The 20260-nt window shown below is 34.9% G+C and overlaps 1 protein-coding gene across 21 annotated transcripts in view; it reads right to left on the bottom strand.

Moving 5' to 3' along the window:
• LOC127840885 (uncharacterized) overlaps nt 1–17015 on the bottom strand; it is a 178864-nt gene extending 161849 nt beyond the window's left edge. For 7 of the 21 annotated variants that reach the window (XM_052369324.1, XM_052369322.1, XM_052369321.1 and 4 more), the window contains exon 1: nt 16855–17009. The gene's annotated coding sequence lies outside the window, so the exon portion shown is untranslated. Of the gene's footprint in view, nt 1–9831; nt 10019–16854 lie in introns of those variants that run through there. The other 14 variants (XM_052369330.1, XM_052369331.1, XM_052369337.1 and 11 more) reach the window with 6 other exon arrangements.
• Nucleotides 17016–20260: the final 3245 nt, after the last annotated feature.

Raw genomic sequence — 20260 nt, 5'->3', positions numbered from 1 at the left:
ATTAACGTTTTATACATGACCTGTCATAAAAAGGTATTTTTTAGCCAGTACTACAATCGGCAATGATAGTCCGTATTGCATACATATTCCAACGTCTATTATCGATTTGCTTCCTCAAACTGAACAAATATTTAATGTTTTTATCGCGAAACGTAATGCATCCAGTTTCATTTTCGGTTTGGTTGGTTTTGTAAACACCGTAATTTCATCTTAAAAATTGGATGATAGGGTGATTAAATAATAATGGAAAAGTAAATCACTTGGATAATAGGTCAAAATGCAACACAAATGAACGTTAATAGTGCTACTAATATCAAAGTTTTGGTAAAAAGTTTGGCGCTAGTTCAACGCGCATCGTATACAGCCTCATAACAATAGACTGACAACCTTTTGGGTAGTAAAGTAGTAATACAAGGCAATATGGCGACCGTTAGCCACGAGGCCTATCTTACGGAGGAATCCGAGATAGCCGATGTATCACGATTGGTAGTACAGGTCGTAAAATGAGAGATTCGGGAAAAAGTTGACGCTTATTTATATCAAAGACCCATATTATCTATAGGTCTTTGTTTATATTCTCAATCTATAAAACGTTGAACATAAGTTCAACAATAACTTCAGCGATACGATAGACAAAAAAAAAGTTTCATAATTGCTAAACCCGAATATAAGAAACAATTTATAATAATAATACGAATGCAATAGCAGAAGGTTAGTAGAAGGTTAAGCTTGTTTATATTCACAGTTCTCAATACATAGACAGTTGGATATGAGTTCATGAATTACTACAGGCATACTATAGGCATGCATTAAACCTCGAAAATGCTTTTTAATCGCTAAAACCGAAAACAACCTAATATATTATATTAAATATATTTATAACAATAAATGTCTTTTAAAAATGTAGTCGGCGTATACGCTGACTTCGAAATAAAATTAGCAATTTACTTTTTTAAATAATTAAATACAATTAAACAAAAGTTTAACTATTGTGTTGTGTTTTTCACTTGTAAGCTGCATATTCACCGCATGAAATGTGTGTTAGCATTGTCAAACCACACATTAGTGTGAGTAAAATAAAAAATATACTACGGGAGAGCACTTCATATGTGTCCTCATATGCCTCGTTATGAGTATCTATCTTCACTATCGAAATATATCGTATGTTTATATTTGATTTAAACGCAGTTTTCTTTCGACACATTTAAATCACACGTCAATAGCGCCGTCATGCGAAAATGGGTCTTATGCGTTTCGGCAAGCGTTTGTTAAACCCAACATGTGCTTTTGCGCAGTCAGGCCATAGGCGATGCTGTTTGCTTTAAAATCACTCAATATCTTATGTTTCTCCTTACCAGAAGGAGTGATAGCTGAGTGGGCTATTTATATGATGGGCGCATATGGAATGAGACCCATTTTCACATGACGAGGGTCATTACAATTCTCATTGCGAATTGAAAATGCCACATTTAAGAACAATGCTTTTTGATACAAAATTGAATTGAAAATAGCAAACTTGTTAATAATGGCAGCCTATCCACACATTAAGGAATGATTTCCAGACGTGCTGACCAAGTACGGCAAACATTGTGGTATGATAATTAAACGATTTTCTCTTATCGTGACACTATACTATTTCGCTAATGATTGTTTTCTCATCTTGGAGGCGAAAGTGAAATTCTGCGAGATGGATTGTAACGCGTAATTGTAACAGGGCCACAATTTGTGTCGTTTGAGCATACAGAGAGTAGTCCGGAATTCCTTACACTGAACAGTGCTACATCCTTTGAATTGAGCACATACGCAGTGATGTAGCAAAAATTCAGAGGTTGCATCTCGAATCAGCTTATTAAATATTCGAAAATATTCATGCGTGTCTGTTGGCGTTATGTAAAAGTCACTAAGATGAAAACTGAAACAGCTACGCCTAAAAGCGCATGAGTGCTCTATACCTATGTTTATGTTAGCGTTGTTGACACCGTGTGAACTGCTCGGGTAATAAGTAAAGCATAAACAGCAATGTTTATATACTTTTATTCCTCCATATACAAGATACGAAGATTGTTGTATATTTTGAATTTGTATATGGTGTCAAAAATCAACAGTTTTGTACACGGAACTTTCATTATGAATTTATATTCTTGGTGAGATAGTCATTTGATATAAGAAAAAAATATTCCTTTAATATGGTGACTGCAAATTTTCTTTATATTAAGTTATCATTACCATTTTCATCATACTTTCTATGCTTTCAGAACTTCCAAAAAGCATGTTGTTTTTATTTTGTCTTAGTTATTTCTATGAAATAATAAGGATGATAAAAAGTGCACACAAAACTCGACCCGTGCGCTATGACACACACTTTATAAAGTTGAATGGCGTGTGTTCATTTCAAACTTGCGATTGATTTTCAAAAATGAATTGCGTGTTGAATTATGCAATAGCGAACATCTTCAGTGCCTTCAGCGCTTTGATCTTTTTTCTTGAATGTCTCATTAACGCAAAATAAAATAACAATATCTTAAAATATGTTTATAAATACCAAATGTAATGTCTTCAAAAAATGTATCAGAAAAAAATTCTTCTTACCGTCTCCGTAGACACTCGTATCTTTTCGGCCTAGAACGTCAAGTGAGGAACTTATTCTCGCATGAATATGCAAACAATAATAAAAACTATGTCGTAGCCAATGCTTAGCAATTTTGCTTCAATAATATTTTTTTACACGTTTTATGACACTGTCATGTTATATAGTGATGTTCTGTATTTACAAGGCGGGTAATTGAGATCTGCGAAGAAGGTCTTTGATTGCGCATGAATTACCGCCAAGTGGTAAATTGGACTTTTGGGAATTCATTCATCCGTGGGTTTTGGCAGCCAGCCAATTCTGACTGTCTCAGAAATTTGTATCATTGCTATGGCATTTAGGCTACGCCCCAGGCCAAAAATAGTTAATTTGTAAATGTCTCTTGTAGGGAGAATAATTGATTCTTTTAAAATATTGCTTATGAACAGTTGTCTAAAACCCTTAATCCCATTTTGTGGCAGAAAAATTGATCACAGCATTAAATAATGCTTTTCAGGGTTCATGTTGTTCATGTTGATTGAGTCACTTTTCAGCAAACAGAAACATCCCATCCAAAATCCTCCTTGAGAGAGGTAAACTCTTTCTCCCATAGGGAGCAAAGTGAAAATGACTTTAAAGGGGCCTTTTCACAGATTTTGGCATTTTTTTAACTTATTCATTAAATGCTTTATATTGATAAATGTAAACATTGGATCATAAAAGCTCCAGTAAAAAATCAAGAAAAATAATAAAAAAAGGAAAAGAACATTGCCCGGAGCACTGGTTACGAACCAGTGACCCCTGGAGTCCTGCCAGAGTCCTGAAGTAAAAACGCTTTAGCCTACTGAGCTATTCCGCCGAGTACACATTCTTGACGTATTTTATACCTTATATAAGCAATCTTCGTAGTTTCACAAAATTTAACGACAAAAACAGAACTCTCCAAATTATTCAATCGTTTCGCGTTGCAACGCTTTATAATTTTTAGGTTTTAAAATCGTCCAGAGATGCATATAATGGCTATATTAGAGCATGGTTAATGTTCAGTATAACTGTTTCCTCACAAATATCATAACTAAAACGAAAACTTACGAATCTGAAAACGAAAACTTACGAATCTGAAACAACTTTTTTCAATTTTGTCAATTTACCAAAGCGTGAAAAGATCCCTTTAACAACCAGCATAAAACCAGACAAGATGTGTTTGTGAAACACAATGTCCCCCTATATGAAGTTTGACCTTGAAGGATGACCTTGACCTTGACCCTTCACAGCTCAAAATGTGCAGCTCCATGAGATACACATGCATTTCAAATATAAAATTGCTAGCTTCAATATTGCAGAAGTGACATTACATGATCAATTTTGACCCATATATTTGACCTTGAAGGATGACCTTGACCTTGACCTTTCATCACTCAAAATGTGCAGCTCCATGAGATACACATGCATGCCAAATATCAAGTTGCTATCTTCAATATTGCAAAAGTATTCATAAAATAAGCGATTTGGGCCACATATTTGACCTCTGACCTTGAAGGATGACCTTGACCTTGACCTTTCACCACTCAAATTGTGCAGCTCCATGAGATACACAGGCATGCCAAATATCAAGTTGCTATCTTCAATATTTCAAAGGTATTCATAAAATAAGCGATTTGGGCCACATATATTTGACCTCTGACCAAAAAGGATGACCTTGACCTTGACCTTTCACCACTCAAAATGTGCAGCTTCATGAGATACACACGCATGCCAAATATCAAGCTGCTATCTTCAATATTGCAAAAGTATTCATAAAATAAGCCATTTGGGCCACATATATTTGACCTCTGACCTTGAAGGATGACCTTGACCTTTCACCACTCAAATTGTACAGCTCCATGAGATACACATGCATGCCATATATCAAGTTGCCATCTTCAATATTTCAAAGGTATTCATAAAATAAGCGATTTTTGGCCACATATATTTGACCTCTGACCTTGAAGGATGACCTTGACCTTTCACCACTCAAAATGTGCAGCTCCATGAGATACACATGCATGCCAAATATCAAGTTGCTATCTTCAATATTGCAAAAGTATTCATAAAATGAGCGATTTTGGCCACATATTTTGACCTCTGACCTTGAAGGATGACCTTGACCTTGACCTTTCACCACTCAAAATGTGCAGCTCCATGAGATACACATGCATGCCAAATATCAAGTTGCTATATTCAATATAGCAAAAGTTATTGCAAAATGTTAAAGTTGGTGCAAACCTACCAACCAACAGACCAACCAACCAACAGACCAACCAACAGACAGGGCAAAAACATTATGTCCCCCACTACTATAGTGGGGGACATAAAAGCCTGCGAGTAACTCTAAGTCTGTTCAGGTTTTATGCTGTGTGCTGCTCATCAGTAACTAAGGGTTGGAAATGAAGCCTTTAAAACTTTAATTTATTAAGAAAGGTCTTTAATTCAATTTGATTTTCTAAAGGACTTAAAGTGCGTCAAAGTGCATTTCTGAGAGGTAAAGGGTTAATTATACAATAGTTGGAGACCATCCAATGCACCAAATTGGTCTCCAACCACTGGGCCAATCTTACGGCATTGATAAATACCCAGTGTTTACAGACAGGATAATATTGACAATTAATTGATTCGGAAATTAAAACTAATGACTTGATAACGAACCATATCTAATGTTGCTTAATGCGTGTACTAAAATAATAATTATCAGCTTTGGTCTCAGAGTAAGAGACGATTGAAGCTAAAATCAGCCTTCTTTTGGGAAAACTTAGGGCTTAACACTTTCAGTGCGGGAACTGAATTTTAAAGGCCTTTGCAAACAATTTGGATCCAGATAAGACGCCACAAAACGTGGCGTCTCATCAGGATCCAAACTGTTTGCTATTCTGATAGTATTCTTTGGAAAAAAAATGAAGAAAAAGCTAATTTTAGAAATTCAGCAAACGACATTTTAGCAGACGACAAATTTCCCAGCATGCAAAGGGTTAATGCATGTCTGGACTGTACAGGCTAATCTGGGACATGTTACGCAGATGAATTAAGCCCCAGTTTCTAAGAGTGGGCCTCATATTATTTTCTTTATACTTGTGCACAACACAAAATTAACATATTAATAGTCTCTATTAATTCCTCTTTCAAATCATGCCCCAGTTGCAATAAACCTCTCTGTTTACCCCCAAAGTTTGCATAATGCATGCATAAAATATTTATACAAAACTGACATTCCTATGCAATTGGCCAAGAATTCCATTTATTTAATCTTTTTCCAATGGCTGTTCTTACCTAACTGTAATACATATCCAAATGTTTTTAAAGGGGCCTTTTCACAGATTTTGGCATTTTTTAACTTATTCATTAAATGCTTTATATCGATAAATGTAAACATTGGATCGTAAAAGCTCCAGTAAAAAATCAAGAATAAAATTAAAAAAAGGAAAAGAACATTGCCCGGAACAGGATTCGAACCAGTGACCCCTGGAGTCCTGCCAGAGTCCTGAAGTAAAAACGCTTTAGCCTACTGAGCTATTCCGCCGAGTACACATGCTTGATGTATTTTATACCTTATATAAGCAATCTTCGTAGTTTCACAAAATTTAACGACAAAAACAGAACTCTCCAAATTATTCAATCGTTTCGCGTTGCAACGCTTTATAATTTTTAGGTTTTAAAATCGTCAAAAGATGCATATAATGGCTATATTAGAGCATGGTAAATGTTCAGTATTACTGTTTCCTCACAATTATCATTACTAAAACGAAAATTTGCGAATCTGAAACAACTTTTTTCAATTTTGTCAATTTACCAAAGCGTGAAAAGATCCCTTTAAAGCAATGATATTGATTTCTTGTTCTGTATTGAATGACAATTTTCCTTCCCATTTAATTTCTTCAAAGATTGCCGATATCTCACTGAGAGCCTGTCGATATGCAGATTTATGATAGATTTAATGATACAAAACCATGTGATAAAATTGCTATTTAAATATCCAGTAGAGACCCAAATTAAAGCCAAAAAAATGGATTTCTCACACCGATATAATTATGTCATTTAAATTTTTCAAACCTGGAGTTACTGAAAATATATGTGTATTTAAAACTTACTGATAGAATTACAAGAAATTTATCCTGTGTCATATACAGGGCCTTTAAAGTGACATGGTGATTTGAACTTTCTTTATACATAATGTTTGTAGCATGTATAAAATATGATATTTAAAAGGCTTTAACATGCGAGAAAATGTCTTATACATATGTAGTTTACACTATGTATCTTTCACCAAGTCAATAAACTTAATATAACGTAATACTTATTGCAATAATTAAACAATGTTTTTACATTATGTGTTCACTAAGTATTAACCTCTTCCATGAGACATTCTCACTATAACATGTTGTATTTTATTTAACTCGATCTTTCTTCAAAATGATGTATGTTTTGTATTTAATTGAAACGCATGCTTTTATTGCATATGTATGTTTATGACGATGAGCTTTATAATTATATACTGAAGTCAAAATGAACTATTCCCATCTGTTCTGTTCTGTCAAAATGTACTGACTTATGTAACTGTGTTTACCTTTTGATGGAACTTTTTTGCGGGTACCTTTACATGAAACTGTGTAAGTGCAAAAAAAAGACAATATGAACCATGATTGCATATTACAATAGTTGTGCAAAGGCATTGATACCCTTGTAAGATGTGAATAGTGGAATCGATAAATCCTGATGAAATAACAATGGCCATATGAAGTGGATTTGAGTTTTCTTTTTTAGTTTATGAACATTATATACATGCATGATCAATACTAACTATTGATCATTAGAATCTTTTGTGAAAGAAATTGAATATAGATTGAAATGTTTGTAGACAGTGGATAAAAACCACGTCAAAACCAACAGTAATGTGTATTTTCTGAATTCATTATTGATATAAAAATTAAGTCAATAATACAAGCCATGAAAATCTTAGCTCTGTTATAATTTGAATTGCCTAATACATGTATGGTGAGATTGATCTGAAACTTTAATTCAAATTAAGTTTTGTTTGATAACTGAATGGTGGACATATAATTCAGTATGCCTTATAAGATTGTTAAAATATAATTGTAAATAAACAGCTAAAAATATGAAGGTGCCTTGCTCTGGGAAAATGGGGCTTAATGCATGTTTGAATAGTGTCGTCTGCTAAAATGTTGTCTGCTGAATTTCTTAAATAAGCATTTTCTTTGATTTTTTTCAAAGAATACTATCAGAATAGCTAACAGTTTGGATCCTGATGAGACGCCATGTTCTGTGGCGTCTCATCTGGATCCAAACTGTTTGCAAAGGCCTTCAAAATTCGGTTCCAGCACTGAAAGAGAATGGGGCTGAATGCATGTGTGAATAGTGTCGTCCCAAATTTAGCCTGTGCTGAGTCTGCACCTGCATATCAGGGATCAAACTTCCTGTCTAGACTGGATTTTCTTTCAGAAAAGACTTCAGGGCTTGTTTTGGCGTGATTTTATAGCCGAAATTCGGCTATATTTCCAATTGCAATAAATCCCAATTTATTTTCCCAATTTCTTGAAAATGCTGATAAAATTCCCTATTTCAAAGCCATGGGCTATCTTCCCAAACTGCTGAAAAAAGCCCAGGACTTCCTTTACCCTTTACAACTTAGATACGTATTTTCACACACTTGTTGTCCCTTAGAGATTGGCATTTAATTAAATACCTTTCTTACTATGTTCAAGTTTTAAAGGCTTCGTTTCCAACCCTTAGACACCGATGAGCAGCAAACAGCATAAAACCTGAACAGATTGAAAGTTACTCACAGGCTGTTCTGGTTTTATGTCGTTTGCACACAGCCATTTTCACTTTGACTCTGAGTGGGAAAGGGTAAATGCATAAAATACCATTAACTATTTCAGTGCTGGAACCAAATTTTGAAGGCCTTTGCAAACAGTTTGGATCCAGATGAGACGCCACCAAAGTGGCATCTCATCAGGATCCAAACTGTTTGCTATTATGATAGTATTCTTTGAAAAAAATCGAAGAAAATGCTATTTTTAGAAATTCAGCAGACGACATTTTAGCAGACTAGAAATTTCCCAGCATGCAAAGGGTTATGACCCATTTATCCCAGAGCGAGACTCAAAGGTATTTCTATTTATTGAAACATACTTTTTTAATTTAATCAATTATATGGTAGAAATATCAGTAATAATTTTCATAAAGTATTTTGTGTATGGTTTCATGAAAATAAAGAGTCAAAAAAAAGTAATCTGCCAGGGACTGTTGCTAAAAACTTAAACAGTACTGTAGTTCACTAAAGTTAACTGTCTGCTAACTTCAGATCCAAACAAAATACATTTTAAAAGAAATTTTACTATCAAACATATGCAAAATATTAAAGCATACAATTTGTAAACAAGTAATGCATATATGAACGTCTTCAAAGTTAAGAAACAAAAATAACGTAATCCAACAAGAGCACCGCACAACGGGTGCCAACGCTTGGCTGCAGGTGCAGTTTTGAATAAATGAAAGCTAAGTAATGTCAGATTATTTTTTTTTTGAGGTAACAGTGACCTTGACCTTGGACCTAGTGACCCAAAAATGTGATGTGGCATGTAGAACTCATCAAACTGCATCTACATATGAAGTTTCAAAGTTGTAGGTGGAAGCACTTTGATTTTATGGCAAAATGTCAAGGTTTTAGCACGGTGCAGATGGCTGACGACCTGACGAGCTGGCTATGCCAATACCCCAGGTTTTCTCAAAAATCAGCCGAGCAAAAAATTAGGAAACATGATTAACCTAATTACAAATTTAATGGCTGTTAGCTGAACTGTCAGTTACAGTTTTGAAAAACCTAACGCCCTATACAATGTCATTATATACCAAATGTTATGACCTCAATAATTATGTACTTATAGTTTTTAAGCAGATTACAAAACCTAAATTGAATTAATACTTTAATTGGAACATACCTGCATTTAAAAGTCATATTCTTTGCCAGCATTAAACCAAGTCAATTTTAAGTAATATAAGCTTGTAATTCCAAATTCAAAACCATAATCCTCAAGATAAGTCAGTAATAATCATTCACAGTTGAGAAGTTTGGGTGCACTTCAAATCTTCAAATGTTGGACAACCATCAGTAAACATCATTTATATTCCAAATGATTCAAGTTTAAGCAATAAATACTGCAAATATACCACTGTATGTCAACACTAGAATGTATTAAGCAAATTAAATTTACCTGCATAAATCTGATATCCTTAAGTCTGCCATGTTATCCAGCATTAAGCCCAAGTTGCCATAATTCAATACAGACAAAATAAACAATAGATTTGTTTCTTCAAAATTAGTGGCAAATTATCGAACCTTCAAAAATTCAGCCAGCAGTAATGAGTTAACAATTCGCCATGTTATGCATTGGCTATCAGATATGATCTTGTGTTGAAAATTCAATAGATTTAGCGCCCCAGTTTATAAAGAACTCAGCTGACTGTATAGGCCTCTATAGAAGGAAGCCTTGGCCTGTTGAAACATGAAAGCGAATTAACAGAAGTTCAATACCAATGTTTGTCAACTATAAATTTATCTAAACAGTGTGAGGAATTCGGTTTAAAATCACTCATGAAAACAAATTGTAAACATGTCTTTTTGGTAATTTTGGAATATTTTGATAAAAGTAAATAATTCTGTGTCCTCTATTTTTTATTGGTTTAAAATATTAATTTTTAACACACTTTCTAAGGGGAAAAAATGTCTATTGAGACATTCTGATAATGATTTTTCTGTCAATTAGGTAATTTAAACATCTACTTGAATGGGAGTGAGATAAGATAACAGTAAATTTATGTGTAATGAATGTGAACAGTAGGAGATAACATATTTTTTACACAAGAATTTAGTGCCACTTTGCCCATATTTAAGTTAGGTTCAATGCAGTTTCAAAGCCTTTCAAGTAGAACCTGCAACATGTTAATTCAAATATTGATTTATTGTTACATGAAATAATAGCTTCAATGTAAGTGACATGGTCGTTATCATGCATAAGAACAATTTACAGACATGTTTTATTATTTCAGATGGAAATAGATTTCTATTTAAAATTTATTCAATGTTAAGAATACAGAAAAAAAGCTTACATATATTAAAAATTACTGCTATTTCTTTTTTTCTTGAGGTGTAGGTCGAAATAAACACCATAAAACAGACCAGGGCAAAAGCAAATGAGTTTATATAGTAGAGAGAAAATGTTAACTAAAATGCATGTTGCCTGATGAGACGGGAAAATTAACAAACCAAAATCAGTAAAAAGGTTGCTCAACATGGTTAGTAGAGGGGAAAGTTGAGTCAAGCGAATGTGTAGAGAGGAAATGTTATCTCAAGAGAATAAGCAGCGCCGTAAAGTTAGTCTTTTCCCCATCAGAAGCAAAGTGAAAATGGCTTTTCCAACCAGCATTAAACCAGAGCAGAGAAAAAAATTGGGTAAAAAAATTAATTTCACTTCATTTTTCAGTGGGCTGTTGTTGCCCCTTCCAGGTATTTACACTTATTTTTAGTTCTAACAAGATATGTGTCCATAGGGCACAGATGCTCTCTCATTCCACTTTTGTCTAAAAACTCCAAATATGTAAAAAAAGAACTCAACCTTGATCTGAAAGGCTGGTAGACTCATACACCAACAAGAGCACCGCCTTGCGGGTGCAGACCGCTCATCTATTTTCTTTTTAAAGGTAAAGGGACTCTCAATTTCAATCACAAAGGAGGGAGGGGTGGAGTGAAGAGGGGTGTATAGTGTGGGGGTGTGGACATTTATTACATTATCTTCAAAAAATGCGGAAAAAAAATGCAAAAAAATAAATAAAATATTTCGGGGGGGCATGATAGCATGAAAGTATTTGAAGTTTGAAAGCAATAGCCTTGATACTTTAGAAGTAAAGTGGATCGAAACACAAAATTTAACCATATATTCAAAGTAACTAAGTCAAAAAAGGGCCATGATTCCGTATAAATGACAACCAGAGTTATGCAACTTGTCCTTTTACTGTACCCTTATGATAGTTTGCGAGTGTTCCAAGTATGAAAGCAATATCTATGATACTTTAGGGGTAAAGTGGACCAAAACACAAAACTTAACCAAATTTTCAATTTTCTAAGTATAAAGGGCCCATAATTCCGTCCAAATGCCAGTCAGAGTTACATAACTTTGCCTGCACAGTCCCCTTATGATAGTTAATCAGTGTTGCAAGTATGAAAGCAATAGCTTTGATACTGTAGGAATAAAGTGGGCCTAAACACAAAACTTAACCAAATTTTCAATTTTCTAAGTATAAAAAGGGCACATAATTCTGTCAAAATGACAGTCAGAGTTAAATAACTTTGCAAGCACAGTCCCCTTATGATAGTTAGTAAGTGTTGCAAGTATGAAAGCAATAGCTTTGATACTTAAGGAATAAAATGGACCTAAACACAAAACTTAACCAAAATTTTCAATGTTCTAAGTATAAAAAGGGCACATAATACTGTCAAAATGCACGCCAGAGTTATCTAACTTTGCCTGCCCAGTCCCCTCATGATAGTAAGTAAGTGTACCAAGTTTGAATGCAATAGCATTGATACTTTCTGAGAAAAGTGGACCTTAACGCAAAACTTAACCGGACGCCGACGCCGACGCCAAGGTGATGACAATAGCTCATTTTTTTTTTCAAAAAATAGATGAGCTAATAATTAATCATACAAGAGGGCCTATAGGCCCTAGGTGGCTCACAAGAAACATGTAGAAACTAATCTGTTATGTGTAGATTTTGAGATGTTAGTGTAATTATTGAAGATATATTGCTGTTTCACTCAGTATGACACAGGCTTAATGTGGTCTGAGAAAGTATTAGAACATTTTTTTTTCAATAAACATATGAACAAGAGCTGTGTTTGTGAAACACAATGCCCCCCTTTTGCGCCACTTTGAGGCAATATATTTGACCTTTGACCTTGAAGAATGACCTTGACCTTTCACCACTCAAAATGTGCAGCTTCATAAGATACACATGCATGCCAAATATCAAGTTGCTATCTTCAATATTGAAAAAGTTATGACCAAGGTTATTTTGTGACAGAATGACAGACAGAATGACAGACAGACAGAGTCAGGCCAAAAACAATATACCACTGATCATTTGATCCGGGGACATAAAAAGCAAGTAATGACTAGACTGGGGCCAATTTGACCCTAGGGGCATGATTAAATAAAATTGTAGTTGTAGACATCAAGTTCCTTCTAGTATTTTAAACCTAAATTTCCAAATATAACTCTTTCTGCTTGTTTTATCAATGGAATAATGTTGAAATGAAAACAGAAGACATAAATAAAAAATAACAAGGGCTGTTTGTAAAACATGCATGCCCCCCATATGGGCTGTCCGTTGTAGTGGCAGCCATTGTGTGAATACGTTTTTTGTCACTGTGACCTTGACCTTTGACCTAGTGACCTCAAAATCAATATGGGTCATCTGCGAGTCATGATCAAAGTGCCTATGAAGTTTCATGATCATAGGCGTAAGCGTTCTCGAGTTATCATCCGGAAACCATTTAACTATTTCGGGTCACCGTGACCTTGACCTTTGACCTAGTGACCTCAAAATCAATAGGGCTCATCTGCAAGTCATGATCAATCTACCCATGAAGTTCATGATCCTAGGCGTATGCGTTCTTGAGTTATCATCCGAAAACCATTTTACTATTTCGGGTCACCGTGACCTTGACCTTTGACCTAGTGACCTCAAAATCAATAGGGGTCATCTGCGAGTCATGATCTATCTAACGATGGAGTTTCATGATCATAGGCGTATGCGTTCTTGAGTTATCATTTGGAAACCATTTTACTATTTCGGGTCACTGTGACCTTGACCTTTGACCTAGTGACCTCAAAATCAATAGGGGTCATCTGCGAGTCATGATCAATTTACCTATGAAGTTTCATGATCCTAGGCGTGTGCGTTCTTGAGTTATCATCCGGAAACCATTTTACTATTTCGGGTCACCGTGACCTTGATCTTTGACCTAGTGACCTCAAAATCAATAGGGGTCATCTGCAAGTCATGATCTATCTAACGATGAAGTTTCATGATCCTAGGCGTATGCATTCTTGAGTTATCATCCGGAAACCATTTTACTATTTCGGGTCACCGTGACCTTGACCTTTGACCTAGTGACCTCAAAATCAATAGGGGTCATCTGCGAGTCATGATCAATCTACCTATGAAGTTTCATGATCCTAGGCATATGCGTTCTTGAGTTATCATCCGGAAACCATTTTACTATTCCAGGTCACCGTTACCTTGACCTAGTGACCTCAAAATCAATAGGGGTCATCTGCGAGTCATGATCAATCTACCTATGAAGTTTCATGATCCTAGGCCCAAGCGTTCTTGAGTTATCATCCGGAAACCACCTGGTGGACCGACCGACAGACCGACCGACATGTGCAAAGCAATATACCCCCTCTTCTTCGAAGGGGGGCATAAAAAATTGTACTCATTGCCAACTGCCAGTCATTAACGCTGAGCTAAACAAAACCCAAAGGAAATGCCTGAAATAAGCTGTTTAAATGCTTTATCATAAAGGTACTGAAACCATTTGACTGAACAAAGCCAGTAACAAATAAAGCCCATTTGATATACTTCAAGGGCCATAACCTCCCCCCCCCCCCCAGTATATCATGAACTGTTGTTATCTCTGCCGAAATTTCTGAAGGGATATAGTAATTGGTCCTGTCCTCCGAAACTTTGTCCAGAGCAGGGAATAATCTAGAATTTACTATCTATGGGTCCCTGAACTCTCAGATTTTAGACCAATAAGTCACAGGCCAAAATTAATGAGTCCATCTTGAATGGGTCCCAAATTGTTTGTTTTTTGTGTTTTTTTCTTTTTTCTTCTTTTATTTTTTTTTATACCACATTTATATAGTGCCCTTTTCATACTCGAGATGTGCATTCTAAGGCGCTTTACAGTTTTTCCCTGATCACTGGGTCATAAGTCGTCCGTTAACATCTTGGCGCAGTATGCAGCCACGGCACATTGGCTTATTTACCTCACAGGCACCCATTTATACACCTGGGTGGAGAGGAGCAGTTGTGGGATAAATTTCTTGCTCAAGGAAATTCCAGCGGTCAGGGCGGGATTCGAACCCGGGACCTCTCGATCCCTAAGCCAGCGTCTTACCATTAGACCACTGCTCCCAAATACTGAAAGATACCAAGTAGTGAAGAAAATATGTCTAAATCACACTAGCTCAATAACTATACTTGCATTAAACTTTTAATTATCTCAAAAACTTGTTGAAACCAAAAAAACAACAAATTAAGAGTTATCACTATCTTGTTTGCAGTCTCCACATAGGCTATAACATTATCTGTTACACGAATGTAACCTGTTACAACATTTCAACTTGATTCAAATCGATGATAATATTATTGTTAACATCCGAATTGCGAGCTTGATAATATTATTGTTTAGGTCCGAATTGCGAGCTGTTGACCTACCATTATTAAAGTTTAGATTTGTTTGTTTTGGATTAAGCTTCAACACCTTATTTCGGAGGCATTTTTTCTGTAATATTTATGACTAAGTTACACAAAGTTAAAGCAGGTTTTCATCCTGGGACTCTAGAAAATATCATAATACATTCTATTTAAAAGGTCGATACTAATTGGTTCGTAATATACAGCAGCGGCTCGACTAGAGCCAATCAAAAGACTTGTTGGAGTCTTCAAGCCTCATTCTGTTAAACTCAGCGTTCATTGCTATACTTTTGACTTGTACACAAGATGGTTCGTACTTATCGTGATTCGCGTATGCGTAAACGGATACAGTTCAGCAATGCGTCCGAGTGGACGCACATATTTCAAAACGATGCGTCTATTTCGATATTTGTGCGTAATAGACGCGGGACACACATGTAGATTATTCCCTGCCAGAGTATAACTCCAAATCTATTCAATGGATTTACTTTAAACTTAGAATATAAACAGATGGCAACTACGAGAAGTGCAGTTACAAAGAACTATAACTCTATCTTCCTTAATTTTTTTATTATCTCACTTCATATAATTTCAAAGTAAATTTTTGTCCGGAACATGACTCTAAATCTACAGAAGGGATTTACTTGAAACTAGAAATATAAACAGATGGCAACTAGGAGGAGTGCAGTGAACATGAACCATAACTCTATCAACAGATAAGAGAAGTGCAGTGAGCATGAACCATAACTCTATCGGCCGTAGTTTTTTAATTATCTCACTTTATTTATTTTTCTACTCTCTAAAACAAATGTTCTTATACAAACGAACACATTTCGGTGGGGATTGCCATGTTAACATGGCTCTTGTTTTGTTGCTAGTTCGTTTTGACTTAAAAATTCCACAAAAATGCCATGCGGCTTGAAGAAGATAGATGAAATAGTTTGAACAATCTGACAATAGGACAGCAGAATATAAAATATGCAACAAAATACAAAACTTTCAACACATAGATTTAAAACCGTACCAGTATGTATTTGGATACATCTCAAAATCTCAAAGTACTCAGGACCCTTCAATACAAATATTCAGCGACCTCATTTTACATTTCTTTTTGATGTCTACTGACAGCAGATCTTAATCCAGCCTATCTAGGCTATCTATTTCACCAACATTTGCCCCAGTGTGTATCAATGCAATCCCACCTTTCACACTTGTTGCCACCAATCACATGTCACATTAAACGCACATTAGTATCTCTTAGCCTTCAATGGCTTAACTTACATCAAAGAATTTCAGCATAAATAATCCATTTATATGCTTCAAACCATCCTACAAGCCTTATCAAAATTCGTTTGGCATATTACTTACCCCTGCCAATAAATGATAAATTGTTAAATCCACATACCAATTTCGAATAACATTAAATTTTGAATAATGTTGACCATGAGAATCAACTGACTTTTGAAATCAGTGTTATGAATAAGAGTTTACAGAAACAAACAAAGTTTATCAACATAAAGATAGCTTTGCACAATTGAGCTATATACACAGTTTATGTACTTAAAAAAATTGGTAACAATGATATAAATACAGTTTTATGAAAGATCAATAAGGAAATAAAAAAAATATCTTTAGGCAGTGGCAGATTTAAGAAGCCATCTTTTACATATAAAATAAATGTAAAGTGCGTACGTGGTTAATAATAAGCTTATTTCAATCATAATAAGTAACTGAACACTTAGGGAAACTATTACCTCAGTAACACTTTATGATTATTCCAACCATTTCACACAATATGAAGTCCTCACCAAGATATGCTTGTGATGTACACAATGGTAGTTCTCTCACAGTCCCACATCAAGGCTTATCATTTATAAATTATCCACCAAGAGTGTGTACATGCACCCACACTCCATGTGGATGCAGGCAGTTATTTCCCAGTAAACAGCCAGTGGTTTTTAAGTGTCAATTTCCCCTGTGTGTCACTCAACATTTACTACCATACAATCTCTAGTACACATGCCTCCTTACCGTGCTAAACCATGTAGGATGCACAATTTTCAAGCTCATTTTGGTGCGGGGTTTAATGATACAACGCTATTCTGAGTGCTAATTTGCAAAAAAATCATTGATCTATCGTACATATCCAAAAGAGACAACATATTTGGTATTTAAAAATTGGGTATGTGTTTTATATATTTGCACATAATACATGGTAATTTATAGTATTTCTGTCCCTTTTGAATTGGGTTAAATGCAGAACTTTGAGTTGTGAAAACTTAAAAAGAACAAACATTTGTATCAGTATAAATTACACAATATGGTGCGATTAACTTTAATAGAATGTGAACATATCATTGCATTTCATAATTTTGTTAAAATCTCACACACAAATATTATTAAAACCATTAAGTATAAGGGTGTGTAGAAGAGTGTATGTTCGACAAACAGTGGTAAAAAAGCCACAATTTATCTACTGAAAACCGCCGATGATTACTGACACTTGCTGTAGACACAAGTCATGATCTTTGATGTTTAAACACCTATAAAGTTGCACTTATATCAGAAACACTATTCCACCCAATAGCAATAAAACCTAACAGATTAGCTACAGTTACGTGACAAAATGACAAGGTTAAGACTGCATACTTTTCCAATGCATGTAACATATTAGTGCCCGGTTGCATTCAGCAACACAGCTATAGTTTTATGGGAAACAAAGTGTTCACAACATTTTACTGCATAAGTACTGGTATAGTCCATATTTAAACAAGAGGCCCATGAGGGCCTGATTCGCTCTACTGCTACAACCACTGTGCAAGTTTGGAAAGAATAAGATGGAAACTGTGCACTTAATCGCGAAAACAAGGAGAATTTTCTCAAATTCAAGGGGAGATTATTGTGTACAGGTACTTATTTCTCCGATACTGCTCATATTCAATAGGGTTCAAGTCCTCATTGATATAAAGATACTGTGCAAATTTAGAAATAATTGGATGAAAACTGTGGAATTAATTGCGTAATTAAACAAGCAGGATTTCAACATTTTCTCATATTCAAGGGGAAGTCATTCTGGACTTTTTGCTGCGATATTGCTCTTTTTAAAAAATGGTTTGAGTCCTAATTGATACAAAGACACTGTGCAAGTTTGCCAAAAATTGGATGAAAATTATGGACTTTATCACACATAAAAACTGTCATTTTCATTTTTTTTCTCAAATTCAAGGGGATATAATTCTGGATTTATAACTCCGATATTGCTCATTTTCAATAGGGTTTGACTCATCATTCAGATAAAGACACTGTGCAAGTTGGGAAATGATTGGATGAAAACTGTGGACTTTATTGCGTAAACAAGCCTTATTTCACAATTTTTGTTTTTTACCCTGATGTACATGTAACCCATTTAATAGGGTTCGAGTCCTCATTAATATAAAGACACTGCAAGTTTGAAAAGAATCAGATGAAAACTGTGGACTTTATCGCGTAAACAAGAAAAAGTCTAACGCACGCATTCACGGATGACGGAAACCGCGCCATGACATAAGCTCTTCAGGCCTTCAGCCAGTAGAGCTAACAAAACCAGACTTAATGAATTTGTGTAAATTAGTTGTCCAAGATTAGCCTGTGCAGTATGCAAAGGCTAATCAGGGACGACACTTCGCACCTTAGTGTGCAGTATGCAAAGGCTAATCAGGGACGACACTTCGCACCTTAGTGTGCAGTATGCAAAGGCTAATCAGGGACGACACTTCGCACCTTCGTGGTTTTTCGATTAGAAGAGACCTCCTTTGAATGAAAAATTCTACAAAAGTGGAAAGTGTCTTCCATGATAAGCCTGTACGGATTCATATTGTTGATTCATTCAAGTTCTTCAATCTTTCTTCGAATCATTGGCCGATGATAAAAATGAGACAGAAATCTGTCAATAATTTTAAAGGAACCCTTTCACGTTTTTGTTAATTGACAAAAATTAAAAAAACTGTTTTAGATTCGCACATTTACATTGTAGTTAAGATATTTGTGAGAAAACAGTAATACAGAACATTTACCATGCTCTAAAATATCCATTATATGCATCTTTTGATGATTTAAAAACCTGAAAATTATCAAGTGTTGCAACCCAAAACGATTAAATAATTTGGAAAGTTCTTTTGTTGTCGTTATATTTTGTGATACTACAAGGATTGCTTTTATAATGTATAAAATACATTGCTCATTGTATGAGCATGGATGGCCGAGTGGTCCAAGTGGTAGGCTTTTTCTCCAGGGGTCAGTGGTTTGAGCCCAGTTGAGGGTCACTTTTTTTTTCTTTCTTTTACTTTATTCATGTTTTTTACTCGAGCTTTGTTTACATTTATCAATATAAAGAATTAAGTGACAAACTTCAATACATGCCAAAATCTGTGAAAAGGTCCCTTTAAATGCAAATATCTACATGACTGTTAAAGATATAACAAATAATCTGAGCCACTTTAACATGCATAAACAATTTTAAGGAGCCTTTAGATTTGCTACTTAACACATTTATTGATAAAAAATATGAATCCATAATGCAAACGGACTACCACAATAAAGCTGTTAAATTGCCCATTAACAGTTAGTTATCTGCATTGAATTTTTACAAACTGTCTGATCGAAATCAATTCAGATATTATTAAAGTGATTATATCGCTATGTACTTGACAAAGATAAAGCATTCAAATTTTTTAGAGCTATTTATTGGTTGAGTGACACAAAACTGTGATGTTTGTTAAATAAATGGCCTTTAGAAAAAAATAAAAATAAACATAATAATAATGATGTCTCAAAAAGAAGACATACAAAATGCTGTATTGAAATCCCATCGCATATTTCAAAGAGACCCTTGGCAGCGCTTCCGTTAGCTTTTAAAAGTTGGAAGTCCTGACTTCCAAGCCTAAAATTTTGGACGACCCAGACATAAATTTTGAAGTCCCACTTTTATTTTAGAATTTTATTATACGTACATGTTCCAACTCTATCCATTACTCGATAATCCAGTATTATTACGATTTCTATTTTCAAAACCAAAATACGGACAATATATGAGCATATCTTTTGACTGAAGAAAAAATGAAAACCAATTACTCATTAAATACGCCATCAATATATAATTTGGTTAACATATTGCTTTACAAT

This window comes from Dreissena polymorpha, chromosome 8, assembly GCF_020536995.1.
Source record: "Dreissena polymorpha isolate Duluth1 chromosome 8, UMN_Dpol_1.0, whole genome shotgun sequence".
Lineage (NCBI taxonomy): Eukaryota > Metazoa > Mollusca > Bivalvia > Myida > Dreissenidae > Dreissena > Dreissena polymorpha.
This window is presented reverse-complemented; position numbering and strand designations above follow the sequence as displayed.